The following is a 13509-nucleotide window of genomic DNA, read 5'->3' as shown; positions in this document are numbered from 1 at the left end:
GCTGGCCGTTGAGGAGCGGGGCTATGCAGTTCTACTGCTCCATAGAATTCTTAAGGCTGCTTGGTACTTCTTTATTGTGGTAGCCACGATGGTTCTGCTGTATAGCTCTCTCCCCTTCCTTCTAGGGCTTGAAGTAAAGTGGATGTATTAGTCAGCTTTTTGTCACTATTCTCCAAACATTTTACAAGAGAAATTAAAGGTGGAAAGATTTATTTCGTCCCATGGTTTCAATCCATTTTTGGCTGGCTCCATCACCCGCGGCCTGAGGCGAGGCAGAACATCATGGTGGAAGGGTGGAAAGGTGGTGGAGGAAAGCTGCCAGCTCATGGCAGCCAAGAAGTGGGGGGCAGGTAAAACAGCAGAGAAGAACAACCCTTCCAGAGCACACCCCCAATGACCTATCTCCTCCAGCCACACCCCACCTGCCTACAGTTACCACCCAGCCATTCCATTCAAACTAGGATGGACTGATTTGGGTTACAGCTCTCAAAATCCAATTGTTTCACCTACGACTATTCCTGCATTAACACAGGAGCTTTGAGGGGACACCTTATATCCAAACAATAATAATTGTGATGCTGTTGATCAAACTAGGCCTTTGTGCATACTAGGCAAATGTTCTGCCACTGAGCTACCTCCCCAACCCTATACAAATTCATTGACACTTCTTCCATAAAAAGGAGACTATGACCCTTCCATTTAAACATGTGAAGCCATTGTAAATGAACAGAATGTTCAAGAAGAGATACTGGTCTCACTCGCTGCCGCCGGCCGGCACTCCGCGTTCTCTAGCTGCTCCGCCGTCCGTCCTCCGCTGATGGCAATGGAAGAGGAAATCGCCGCGCTCCTCATTGACAATGGCTCCGCATGTGCAAAGCTGGCTTTGCGGGCGACGAAGCCCCCCTGGCCGTGTTCCCCTCCATCGTGGGGCGCCCCCGCCACCAGGGCGTGATGTTGGGCATGGGCCAGAAGGACTCGTACGTGGGTGACGAGGCCCAGAGCAAGCGCGGCTTCTGACCCTGAAGTACCCGATCGAGCACGGCATCGTCACCAACTGGGACGACATGGAGAAGATCTGGCACCATACCTTCTACAATGAGCTGCTCGTGGTTCCCGAGGAGCACCCCGTGCTGCTGACGGAGGCCCCTCCCCTGAACCCCAAGGCCAACAGAGAGAAGATGACTCAGATCATGTTCGAGACCTTCAACACACCGGCCATGTATGTGGCCATCCAGGCTGTTCTGTCCCTGTACGCCTCTGGGCGCACTACTGGCATTGTCATGGACTCTGGTGACGGGGTCACCCACACAGTGCCCATCTACGAGGGCTACGCCCTTCCCCACGCCATCCTGCGTCTGGACCTGGCTGGCCGGGACCTGACAGACTACCTCCTGAAGATCCTGACAGAGCGCCGCTACAGCTTCACCACCACCGCCGAGCGGGAGATCGTGCGCGACATCAAGGAGAATCTGTGCTAGGTTGTCCTGGACTTCGAGCAGGAGATGGCCACTGCTGCATCCTCCTCCTCCCTGGAGAAGAGCTACGAGCTGCCCGATGGGCAGGTGATCACCATTGGCAACGAGCGGTTCCGGTGTCCAGAGGCACTCTTCCAGCCCTCTTTCCTGGGTATGGAATCTTCCGGCATCCGCGAGACCACCTTCAACTCCATCATGAAGAGTGATGTCGACATCCGCAAAGACCTCTATGGCAACACCGTGCTGTCGGGCGGCACCACCACGTACCCAGGCATCGCTGACAGGATGCAGAAGGAGATCACAGCCCTGGCCCCCAGCACCATGAAGATCAAGATTTTCGCGCCCCCTGAGCGCAAGTACTCTGTGTGGATCGGTGGCTCCATCCTGGCCTCACTGTCCACCTTCCAGCAGATGTGGATCAGCAAGCAGGAGTAGGACGAATCGGGCCCCTCCATTGTCCACCGCAAATGCTTCTAGATGGACTGAGCAGATGCCAGGCACCTGCTGCAGGAGCTGAATCTGAAGTATAAATTTGCTCTGGCAAATGTATACACCTCATGCTAGCCTCATGAAACTGGAATAAGCCTTTGAAAAGAAATTGTCCTTGAAGCTTGTATCTGATGTCAGCACTGGAACGTAGAACTCGTTGCTGATTTTGACCTTGTATTCAAGTTAAGTGTTCCCTTGGTATATGTTTAATGCCCTGTGCATATCTTTGATTTAAGCCTTTAGTCCATGTGGCTCCGTCACCTGGTACCTGAGGTGAGAGCGTGCATAAAGGAGAAGTCCGTGGCTTAGCGAATCTGAGACCACAGCAGTGATCTGTGCAGGGTATTCATGTGTCGGCTGACGGACTTCCAGGATTGCTCGGGCTGGCAAGAGTTCCTGGGCCAGCTGTCCCTTCTTGCCGGTCTAACAGGGTGGGAAAGTCCGAGCCTTAGGACCCAGTTTCCATTCTCCCGCCTGACCATCATTGGTTATTACTTGCCTTGAGTTGGAAACGGTTTGCATTTACATCTGTAAATTTATTCATTTTAATTTATGTAAGGTTTTTTGTACTCAATTCTTTACCAGATGACAAAATTTTTGGTTTTCTACTGTTATGTGAGAACATTAGGCCCCAGCAACACTTAATTGAGTAAGGAAAAATAAAGTGCTACAGTACACTGAAAAAAAAAAAAAAAAAGAAGAGATACTTCATGACTTCTGAGGCTTCGGTAGTAAGGTCTTTAAAAAAAAAAGGATGCCTCAGTACTTCAGAATGATTATTATTATAGTGCTAAATAAATTTGTTAATTTGCATAATGTGTTTGTACACATGTTTTGGTTTGAATGACTAAAATATATCTAATAATTAACACAATTACCTTTACATTTAAAATTTTGTTTTATGTTAAATCTATAAACAAAAAAACAAAAGACAAATAGATTTCTAACTTTGGTTACAGACCTCAGCTTTCAAACCACATGAATCACAATAACTGGGAACAAAAATAAAACAATGATATCAGAACAGTTTGTTTTCTGGTTATTCTACAAAGAAGTAGTGAGGGCAGCCTAGTGGCTGCACTGTTAATTTAAGGCAAAGATAGAGGTAGCTGATGTTAACAAGGCACTGTCCTGGTCAACAAAGTAGGTACACAGAGATAAGTTCATAAAATCCCAGAGGGCTACAGGAGTGGGTGTAATACCATGGACCTGGAGTTTTCCTCACTTAAACCATCCCCAAAAGTCCTTCATCCTAACAGCCTTAAGAAAAAAACTACATTAAGGTTTGAAAATGCAGCCAGTCCACCCACACAGCACAGCTGAATTCACAGCACTATAAGTCAGCTGGCCAGGACATGTGCAAGAACAAATGAGATGAATATTACTAACTAGTGTTTGTATGTTGTACAGAATTAGGGCAGCTGCAAACAGGGCATTCAAAAACAAATTGATACAGACAACACATAAGCAAAGCTTGAAGTAAAACTGCTTAGCAAAAGAATGTGAGGTGAGTGGGCAGAAGTTGACAATAGCAATTGAATTTGCAAAACTTAGAGTAAATATCTTGATTTTCCTAGTACGAGCAAGACATGCTGTTGTAAAAATGGAGATTGGGAATGCGTGCTAGCATTGAATGTAGAGACTACTGCTTCCCAGGAGGGCAGCATGAAATTTCCACATCTACTTGTTCCTCTAAAACAAAACACGAAAATCTGTACACCTTCTTTATTCTCTTTGCTCAAACTTTTCCTCCAGTTTAAAATAACTGATACCATTATAAGCAAGTCATTACAAGGATTTCCTCTACTTCAGTATCTGACCCAAATCTCTTTGACTCTGCTCCATTTAATCAATCTCTCACATACTCCAACATTTTTTTACCAGTTAGTCCTTGTTTGTTGTTGCCGATGGTATTGATGCATAGTTTCCATAATTTTTAATGTTTTTACTAGTGCATTATAGTTATATGTAATAGCAGGGTTCATTCTGACATAATCATACATACATGAATATAATTTGCTTCAGTTCAATTCTCAGTGGGATTCCATTTTATTTATTTATTTATTTTTATTTTTGGTATCAGGGATTGAACACAGGGGCACTTAACCATTGAGCCACATCTCCATCCCTTTGTTATATTTTGTTTAGAGACAGTGTCTCACTGAGTTGCTTAGGGCCTCACTAAGTTGCTGAGGCTGGCTTTGAACTTACAATCCTCCTGCCTCAGCCTCCTGAGCCACTGGGATTATAGGCATTCACCACCATGATTGGTGGGATTCCATTATTTTGACAAGACTTTGAACTTCCAGAGGTAAGCATCCAAAGTTCTATTCATCATTCACTATATCCATTGTATTTATTACATAACTCAACACTGGATGTACTCAAGGATTAATAGTGGCAAACCTTCAGGCATATATGTGGCACATTTTCAAAGATTGAAATTGTGTTTTTCCAAAGCATCAAAAAAAATTCAAGTACTTGTTAGAATGCAGACTCCTGGACGTACCCTAGACCACATTAAACCAGACTCTGAGTAATACTCAGACCAAATTTAAATAAGTTCCTCTGGATGCTTAGGTCTTGTCTAATGAAGAACTACTTCAGGATCTGTTGTGCTCAGAGCCATTTAAGCTACATTTCATGAATAATGAATAGACATCTACCCTGTGCATTAGGCTGTATATAGGACAGGAAAGAAACTTTAAATGATTCTACCATGAAGAAATTGAGGGAAGAGGGAAGGACAATGGTATCCATAATATAATGCAGAATAGGACAAGTGCCACTAAAGATATATATAAAGTATTGTGACAGACTGGAATCTGGATGACCCCCCAAACTTACAGGAAATTTGGCAAATTCTGAGGTTATTTAAAAGACTCAGAGACTCTTAAATAGAAAGGAATAGTGAAATTTCCAATAGTAACACAAAGTTAGGAGACGAACTTCTGAAGAAAAACGAGCCTACTCTTAATCCAACATAGGTGCTGCCCTCCAAACAGTTGAGCTCTGAAGCTAATGCCACCTGAGCTATAATCCAGAATGGACTCAGTTCAATTCCTAACTAGGTAGCAGTGATAAATCCCACTCCCTTTTTGCATAATAGGAAAGACAGAACACTTCCTTTCTTTATTAATATAAATGTCAGACTCTGTTAATTTTTATACAAAATTTCTGGCATGTAATAAAAATTCATAAGATAGACATATAAGCAGAAATAATAATAATAATTATTATTATTATTATTATTTGAGTGAAGAATTAGACTCTAGAATTGGGTGCAGTGGGGCATGCCTGCAATTCCAGCTACTTGATAGTCTAAGGCAGGAGGATTCTAACTTGGAGGCTAGCCTGGACAACATAGCAAAACCCTGTCTCAAAAAAGAAAAGAATCTATGAAAAGAAGCAAATGTAAATTAGAGAACTGAAAAGCATATTATATAAAACTAATATCTTTCTGGATGGGTGAACTAGGAGCAACAGAAGATTTGCTAAAGTAGAAAACAGGATTAATAAATATGAAGACAAGAAAGGGAAAACATGCAAATTAAAGAACAGTGAGGAAAAAAATAATTTGAAGGAACCGAACAAAGAAGGACTTACAGTTTATTTTGTGGAGACCCGAGTGGAAAAAGGAGAGAGCAGTAGAATTGGATATAAGTAACACTGGACATGGTAATAAGTAGGAATTTTCTTAAATTGATGAATAACATAAATCTACAGTTTCTAAAACTGCAGGAAGCACCAAGCATGATAAATAAAGAACACCACATGTCAGGCACATTACAGTCAAACTGTTAAAAACACAAAACAAAAACAGACTTTTAAATATACAAAAGAAAATTATCAAGTTATACAGATGACTTCTCAATAAAAATCTTATATGGGCTAGGTTGTGGCTCAGTGGCAGAGCACCCCTAGCACACGTAAGGCACCACAATCTTCTGCACCACATAACAAAATAAAGACATTCTGTCTATCTACAACTACAAAATTTTTTTAAAAAATGAAATCTTATAGACCAAGACAGAATAGAAGGATATATTGAGCCGGGCATGGTAGTGCTCACCTGTAATCCACCTATTGTGGAAGCTTAGATGGGAAGAGACCAGCTTTGGCAATGTAGCAAGACCCCATCTCAAAAAAAAAAAAAAAAAAAGAAGTTCTATTCTAGAAGTGAAGTGAAAGCATAACTATCATCATGAAAACATGTAAGTACAAAACTCAATATCAATTATTTATCTTAGAATATGTAGCTTTTAAAAATTAAACATACCAAGCTTCTAAGATATAATGAAGTTAATTTTTATACTGATGAGATTATCTATATTAAAAATAAACAATTTCTATAATACACCTGTCTAAGCACCATTTTATTACCTTTTTTAAAAACTAATATTAGTGGAATTTTTAAGTTGTCAATGGACCTTTATTTTATTTATGTATATGCAGTGCTGAAAGTCGAATCCAGTCAACCATTCTACCACTGAGCCACAGCCCACCCCCATTTTCATTGCTCTTAATTTACATCTATCTACTTTGTAGATTATTAATGATAGATATTTATAGATTATTCTGTAGAGTTATGACATGATGAAGTCACACTCTCTTGAATTTAAATAGAACGTAACAGTAAACAAATAGTAATGTAAATTAAAATACAAAAATGTCAAATTAGCTATTATACTGAATTGCTTTTTAAAAATGTTTTCATTTTTTAAATTTTTTTTAGTTATAGTTGGGCAAATACCTTTATTGTATTTGTTTCTTTTTATGTGGTGCTGAGGATCGAACCCAGCACTTCACACGTGCTAGGCGAGCGCTTTACTGCTGAGCCACAACCCCAGCCCCAAATGTTTTAATTTTTAAGATATTTATAGATATGTTTTAGCGAGGGGGAAGATGGCGGGGAAGGGAGTGCATCACTCCCATGTACCCCATCACTGTTCGGAAGAATGATGAGTTAGAACAGCTAAAAACTATCTTCTTAGGAATTTCTAGCAAAACTGGGGTGCTCCAAAACCTAGTGGAAGGATTTTCATCACACAAGGATCAGCTACAGGGGCTCAAACGCGAGCGATTTGTCTGCATGGAGGGTCACGCCGCTTATTCAGCAAATCGCCCCATGGCTAGAATCTGCGGCACGCGCTGGGAAGCAAGAGATAGCAACGCAAAGATACAGCGTTGCGGATTCTGTGGGCTCCTGCCAGCTGTTCAGTCACGGTACACAGTGCTGAATTCTGGGTTTGAGACGGGGAAGGAAGCGGTCCAGTTCGGTTCTCCACCGGTCAGACCACAGAGGAAGCCAACGGCCACCATCTTGGAGAGTTGACGTCATCATCCCTATTTTCGACTGATCGCAGCTCATTCAACCATAGAACAGGTAATTTCAGGCTGCCATTCGCCTGCGTCTCGCAGACAAATTACTCAGGCGCAGTGCTAAAGAACCCGGGGAAACTGCTTCTTGGGGCCTGCTCCTATCAGAAAATACACGGAGCCCGGGGCGGCCAAATTCTGGCTCCCGGAACTGCTCTGGCCCAGGGCTAAGGAGCCCGCGGAGGCTGCTTCTTGGAGCCTGCTCCTATCAGAGCATGTGAGGAGCCCAGAGCGGCCGGGTTCTGGCTACCGGAACTGCTCTGGCCCAGGGATGAAGAACCCACGGAAACTGCTTCTTGGGGCCTGCTCCTATCAGAACATACACGGAGCCCGGGGCGGCCGAATTCTGGCTCCCGGAACTGCTCTGGCCCATCCAGGGCTAAGGAGCCCGCGGAAGCTGCTTCTTGGAGCCTGCTCCTATCAGAACATGCACGGAGCCCAGAGCGGCCGAGTTCTGGCTCCTGGAGCTGCTCTGACCCAGGGCTGAGGAACCCACAGAGACTGCTTCTCGGTCCGGATCCTGCTGAGTGCTGTGGGGGCCAGAGGGGCAGAGCAGAGCTGCAGCCCGCGTCCGGAACAGCCCCAGCGACCCGCCGGCGTAGTATCACTTCACCCCAACTGCGGTGGGGGCTGAGCAGAGCTGCCGCCCGAGCCCGCAAGGTAGGCAGACCACCGGCTGATCGGCGGAACGGGCCCAGTGGCCTGCCAGCGTGGTAGACACGTCACACCAATGGGAGTAGGGGCAGAGCAGGGCCGCCGCCCGCGCCCGGAGTGGGCCTAGTGACCCGCCGGCGTGGTATCGCTTCACCCCAACTGCAGTGGGGGCCAAGCAGAGCTGCCGCCTGAGCCCGCAAGGTAGGCAGACATGCGACCGACCAGAGGGACAGGCCCAGAGGCCTGCTGGCGTGGTAGACACGTCACACCAATTGGAGTAGGGGCAGAGCAGGGCCGCCACCCGCGCCCGGAACAGGCCTAGCGACCCGCTGGCATGCTAGACACATCCCACCAATTGGAGTAGGGGCAGAGCAGAGCCGCCGCCCGTGCCCGGAACAGGCCTAGTGACCCACCGGCGTGGTATCACTTCACCCCAGCTGCAGTAGGGGCCGAGCAGAGCCGCCGCCTGAGCCCGCAAGGTAGGCAGACCTGCGACCGACCAGCACAACAGGCCCAGCGGTCCGCAGGCGTGGTAGACACGTCACACCAATTGGAGGAGGGGCAGAGGAGAGCCGCCGACCGCGCCCGGGACAGGCCCAGAGGCCCGCCAGCGTGGTAGTCACGTCAACCCAATTGGAGTAGGGGCAGAGCACAGCCGCTGCCCGCACCCTGAACAGACCCAGTGGCCCGCCGGCGTGGTAGTTACGTCACACCAATTGGAGTAGGGGGAGAGCAGAGCCGCCGCCCACGCCCGGAACAGGCCCAGCGACCCCCTGGCGTGGTAGACACGTCACCCCAATTGGAGTAGGGGCAGAGCAGAGCCACCTCCCGTGCCCGGAACAGGCCCAGCAACCCCCCGGCATGGTAGACACGTCACCCCAATTGGTGTAAGGGCAGAGCAGAGCCGCCACCCGCACCTGCAAGGTAGGCAGACCTGCGACGGACCGGCAGAACAGCCCCAGGGGTCCGCGGGCGTGGTAGACATGTCACACCAACTGGAGGAGGAGCACAGCCGCTGCCCGCCCTGCAAGGGAGACTTTTCAACTATACAAGAGTAATATAAATATATAGGGGGAAAATTTCAAAAACACAACAGTTTCAGCAAGCAAAAAGAAACACAACCAGTATGAAACGACAAGGAAAGAAAGGACCACAAGCAATGCAGGTCAACTCAACTTTAGAAGAGGTAATAGCTGCAGCAGATGGAATGTCAGATAAAGAATTCAGGATATACACGCTTCAGATGATCTGGAGTCTCAAGAAAGACATGAGACAGCAAAATCAGCCAATGAAAGATCACTTCGACAATGAATTACATAAACAAATCCAAGAAGCAAAAGATCAACTATACAGGGAGATAGAGGTAATAAAAAACAAACAAATAGAAATCCTAGAAATGCAGGAAGCAATAAACCAACTTAAAAACTCAATTGAGAATACTACCAGCAGAGTAGAACACTTAGAAGATAGAACATCAGACAATGAAGACAAAGTATTTCAACTTGAAAAGAACATAGACAACTGAGCAAGACTGTTAAGGAACCATGAGCAGAACATTCAAGAAATATGGGACAACATAAAGAGACCAAACTTAAGAGTCATTGGGATACAGGAAGTTATAGAGGTCCAAACCAAAGGAATGAGCAATCTATTCAATGAAATAATACGAGAAAACTTCCCAGACTTGAAGAATGAGACAGAATCCCAAATCCTAGAAGCCTACAGGATGCTGAATGTGCAAAATCATAAGAGATCCACACCTAGACACATTATAATGAAGATGCCCAGCATACAGAATAAGGAGAGAATTTTAAAAGCTACAAGAGAAAGGAAGCAGATTACATTTAGGGGTAAACCAATCAGAATAACAGCTGATCTCTCAACACAGACTCTGAAAGCTAGAAGATGCTGGAATAACATATTTCAAACACTGAAAGAAAATGGGTTCCAACCAAGAATCATGTATCCAGCAAAATTAAGCTTCAGGATGGAAGATGAAATTAAAACCATCCACGATAAACAAAAGTTAAAAGAATTTGCAGCTAGAAAACCATCTCTTCAAAACATCCTTGGCAAAACATTTCAGGAAGAGGAACTGGAAAACAACCATGAAAACCAACAGTGGGAGGTAGGACAGTAAAGGGGGGAAAGTAATCAAAGAGGAAAACAAACCATGTTTAGTAACATAAATAAACAAATATGGCTGGAAGAACAAACCATATCTCAATAATAACCCTAAATATTAATGGCTTAAACTCACCAATTAAGAGACACAGGCTAGTAGAATGGATCACAAAACAAGACCCAACAATATGTTGCCTACAGGAGACGCATTTGATAGGAAAAGATATACATAGACTGAAGGTGAAAGGTTGGGAAAAATCATACCACTCATATGGACTGCGGAAACAAGCAGGAGTGTCCATACTCATATCTAATAAAATAGATTTCAAGCCAAAGTTAATCAAAAGGGATAAAGAGGGACACTACATACTGCTCAAGGGAACCATACACCAACAAGACATAACAATCATAAATATATATCCCCCAAACAATGGTGCAGCTATGTTCATCAAGCAAACTCTTCTCAAGTTCAAGAGTCTAATAGACCACCATACAATTATCATGGGAGACTTCTCATGGATCCTTCTCAAAAATAGATCATATATATGTCACAGGGCAACTCTTAGACAATATAAAGGAGTAGAGATAATACCATGCATCTTATCTGATCATAATAGAATGAAACTGAATATCAACAATAAAAGAAGGAAGGAAAAATCGTGCATCACTTGGAGAATGAACAATAGGTTACTGAATGATCAATGGGTTATAGAAGACATTAAGGAGGAAATTAAAAAATTCTTAGAGATAAATGAAAACACAGACACAACATATCGGAATCTATGGGACACATTGAAAGCAGTTCTAAGAGGAAAATTCATTGCTTGGAGTTCATTCCTTAAAAAAAGAAAAAACCAACAAATAAATGATCTCATACTTCATCTCAAAATCCTAGAAAAAGAAGAGCAAAACAACAGCAAAAGAAGTAGAAGGCAAGAAATAATTAAAATCAGAGCTGAAATTAATGAAATCGAAACAAAAGAAACAATTGAAAAAATTGACAAAACTAAAAGTTGATTCTTTGAAAAAATAAATAAAATCGACAGACCCTTAGCCATGCTAACAAACAGAAGAAGAGAGAGAACTCAAATTACTAGCATACGGGATGAAAAAGGCAACATCACAACAGACACTTCAGAAATACAGAAGATAATCAGAAATTATTTTGAATCCTTATACTCCAATAAAATAGAAGATAGTGAAGGCATTGATAAATTTCTTAAGTCATATGATCTGCCCAGATTGAGTCAGGAGGATATAGACAACCTAAACAGACCAATAACAATAGAGGAAATAAAAGAAACCATCAAAAGACTACCAACTAAGAAAAGCCCAGGACCGGATGGGTATACAGCAGAGTTTTACAAAACCTTTAAAGAGGAACTAACACCAATACTTTTCAAGCTATTTCAGGAAATAGAAAAAGAGGGAGAACTTCCAAATATATTCTACGAGGCCAACATCACCCTGATGCCTAAACCAGACAAAGACACTTCAAAGAAAGAAAACTACAGACCAATATCTCTAATGAATCTAGATGCAAAAATCCTCAATAAAATTCTGGCGAATCGGATTCAAAAACATATCAAAAAAATTATACACCATGATCAAGTAGGATTCATCCCTGGGATGCAAGGCTGGTTCAATATACGGAAATCAATAAATGTTATTCACCACATCAATAGACTTAAAATTAAGAACCATATGATCATCTCGATAGATGCAGAAAAAGCATTTGACAAAGTACAGCATCCCTTTATGTTCAAAACTCTAGAAAAACTAGGGATTACAGGAACATACCTCAACATTGTAAAAGCAATCTATGCTAAGCCTCAGGCTAGCATCATTCTGAATGGAGAAAAATTGAAGGCATTCCCTCTAAAATCTGGAACAAGACAGGGATGCCCTCTCTCACCACTTCTGTTCAACATAGTTCTCGAAACACTGGCCAGAGCAATTAGACGAAAGAAATTAAAGGCATAAAAATAGGAAAAGAAGAACTTAAATTATCACTATTTGCAGATGACATGATTCTATACCTAGCAGACCCAAAAGGGTCTACAAAGAAACTATTAGAGCTAATAAATGAATTCAGCAAAGTGGCAGGATATAAAATCAACACGCATAAATCAAAGGCATTCCTGTATATCAGCGACAAATCCTCTGAAATGGAAATGAGGACAACCACTCCATTCACAATATCCTCAAAAATAATAAAATACTTGGGAATCAACCTAACAAAAGAGGTGAAAGACTTATACAATGAAAACTACAGAACCCTAAAGAGAGAAATAGAAGAAGATCTTAGAAGATGGAAAAATATACCCTGTTCATGGATAGGCAGAACTAACATCATCAAAATGGCGATATTACCAAAAGTTCTCTATAGGTTTAATGCAATGCCAATCAAAATTCCAACGGCATTTCTTGTAGAAATAGATAAAGCAATCATGAAATTCATATGGAAAAACAAAAGACCCAGAATAGCAAAAACAATGCTAAGCAGGAAGTGTGAATCAGGCGGTATAGCAATACCAGACGTCAAACTATACTACAGAGCAATAGTAACAAAAACACCATGGTACTGATACCAAAACAGGCGGGTGGACCAATGGTACAGAATAGAGGACACAGAAACCAATCCACAAAACTACAACTATCTTATATTTGATAAAAGGGCTAAAAGCATGCAATGGAGGAAGGATAGCATCTTCAACAAATGGTGCTGGGAAAACTGGAAATCCATATGCATCAAAATGAAACTGAATCCCTTTCTCTCGCCATGCACAAAAGTTAACTCAAAATGGATCAAGGAGCTTGATATCAAATCAGAGACACAGCGTCTGATAGAAGAAAAAGTTGGCTACGATCTACATACTGAGGGGTCGGGCCCCAAATTCCTCAATAGGACACCCATAGCACAAGAGTTAATAACTAGAATCAACAAATGGGACTTACTCAAACTAAAAATTTTTTCTCAGCAAAAGAAACAATAAGAGAGGTAAATCGGGAGCCTACATCCTGGGAACAAATCTTTATTCCTCACACTTCAGATAGAGCCCTAATATCCAGAGTATACAAAGAACTCAAAAAATTAGACAATAAGATAACAAATAACCCAATCAACAGATGGGCCAAGGATCTGAACAGACAATTCTCTGAGGAGGACATACTATCAATCAACAAGCACATGAAAAAATGCTCAACATCCCTAGCAATCAGAGAAATGCAAATCAAAACCACCCTAAGATATCATCTCACTCCAGTAAGATTGGCAGCCATTAGGAAGTCAAACAACAACAAGTGCTGGCGAGGATGTGGGGAAAAGGGTACACTTGCTCATTGTTGGTGGGACTGCAAATAGGTGCAGCCAATTTGGAAAGCAGTA

At 42.9% G+C, this 13509-nt stretch overlaps 1 pseudogene across 1 annotated transcript; it reads left to right on the top strand.

The window, feature by feature from the left end:
• The first annotated feature begins 823 nt into the window (after window positions 1–823).
• Window positions 824–2664, top strand: LOC308643535 (actin, cytoplasmic 2-like; annotated as a pseudogene). Its single transcript has one exon. The product of its transcript is annotated as an actin, cytoplasmic 2-like (transcript).
• The last annotated feature ends 10845 nt before the right edge of the window (window positions 2665–13509 follow it).

The sequence above is a fragment of the Spermophilus citellus genome (genome assembly GCF_964194105.1).
Source record: "Spermophilus citellus genome assembly, chromosome: 3".
Taxonomy (NCBI): domain Eukaryota; kingdom Metazoa; phylum Chordata; class Mammalia; order Rodentia; family Sciuridae; genus Spermophilus; species Spermophilus citellus.
Note: the sequence above shows the minus strand (reverse complement) of the source record. Positions and strands in the feature narration are given on the sequence as shown.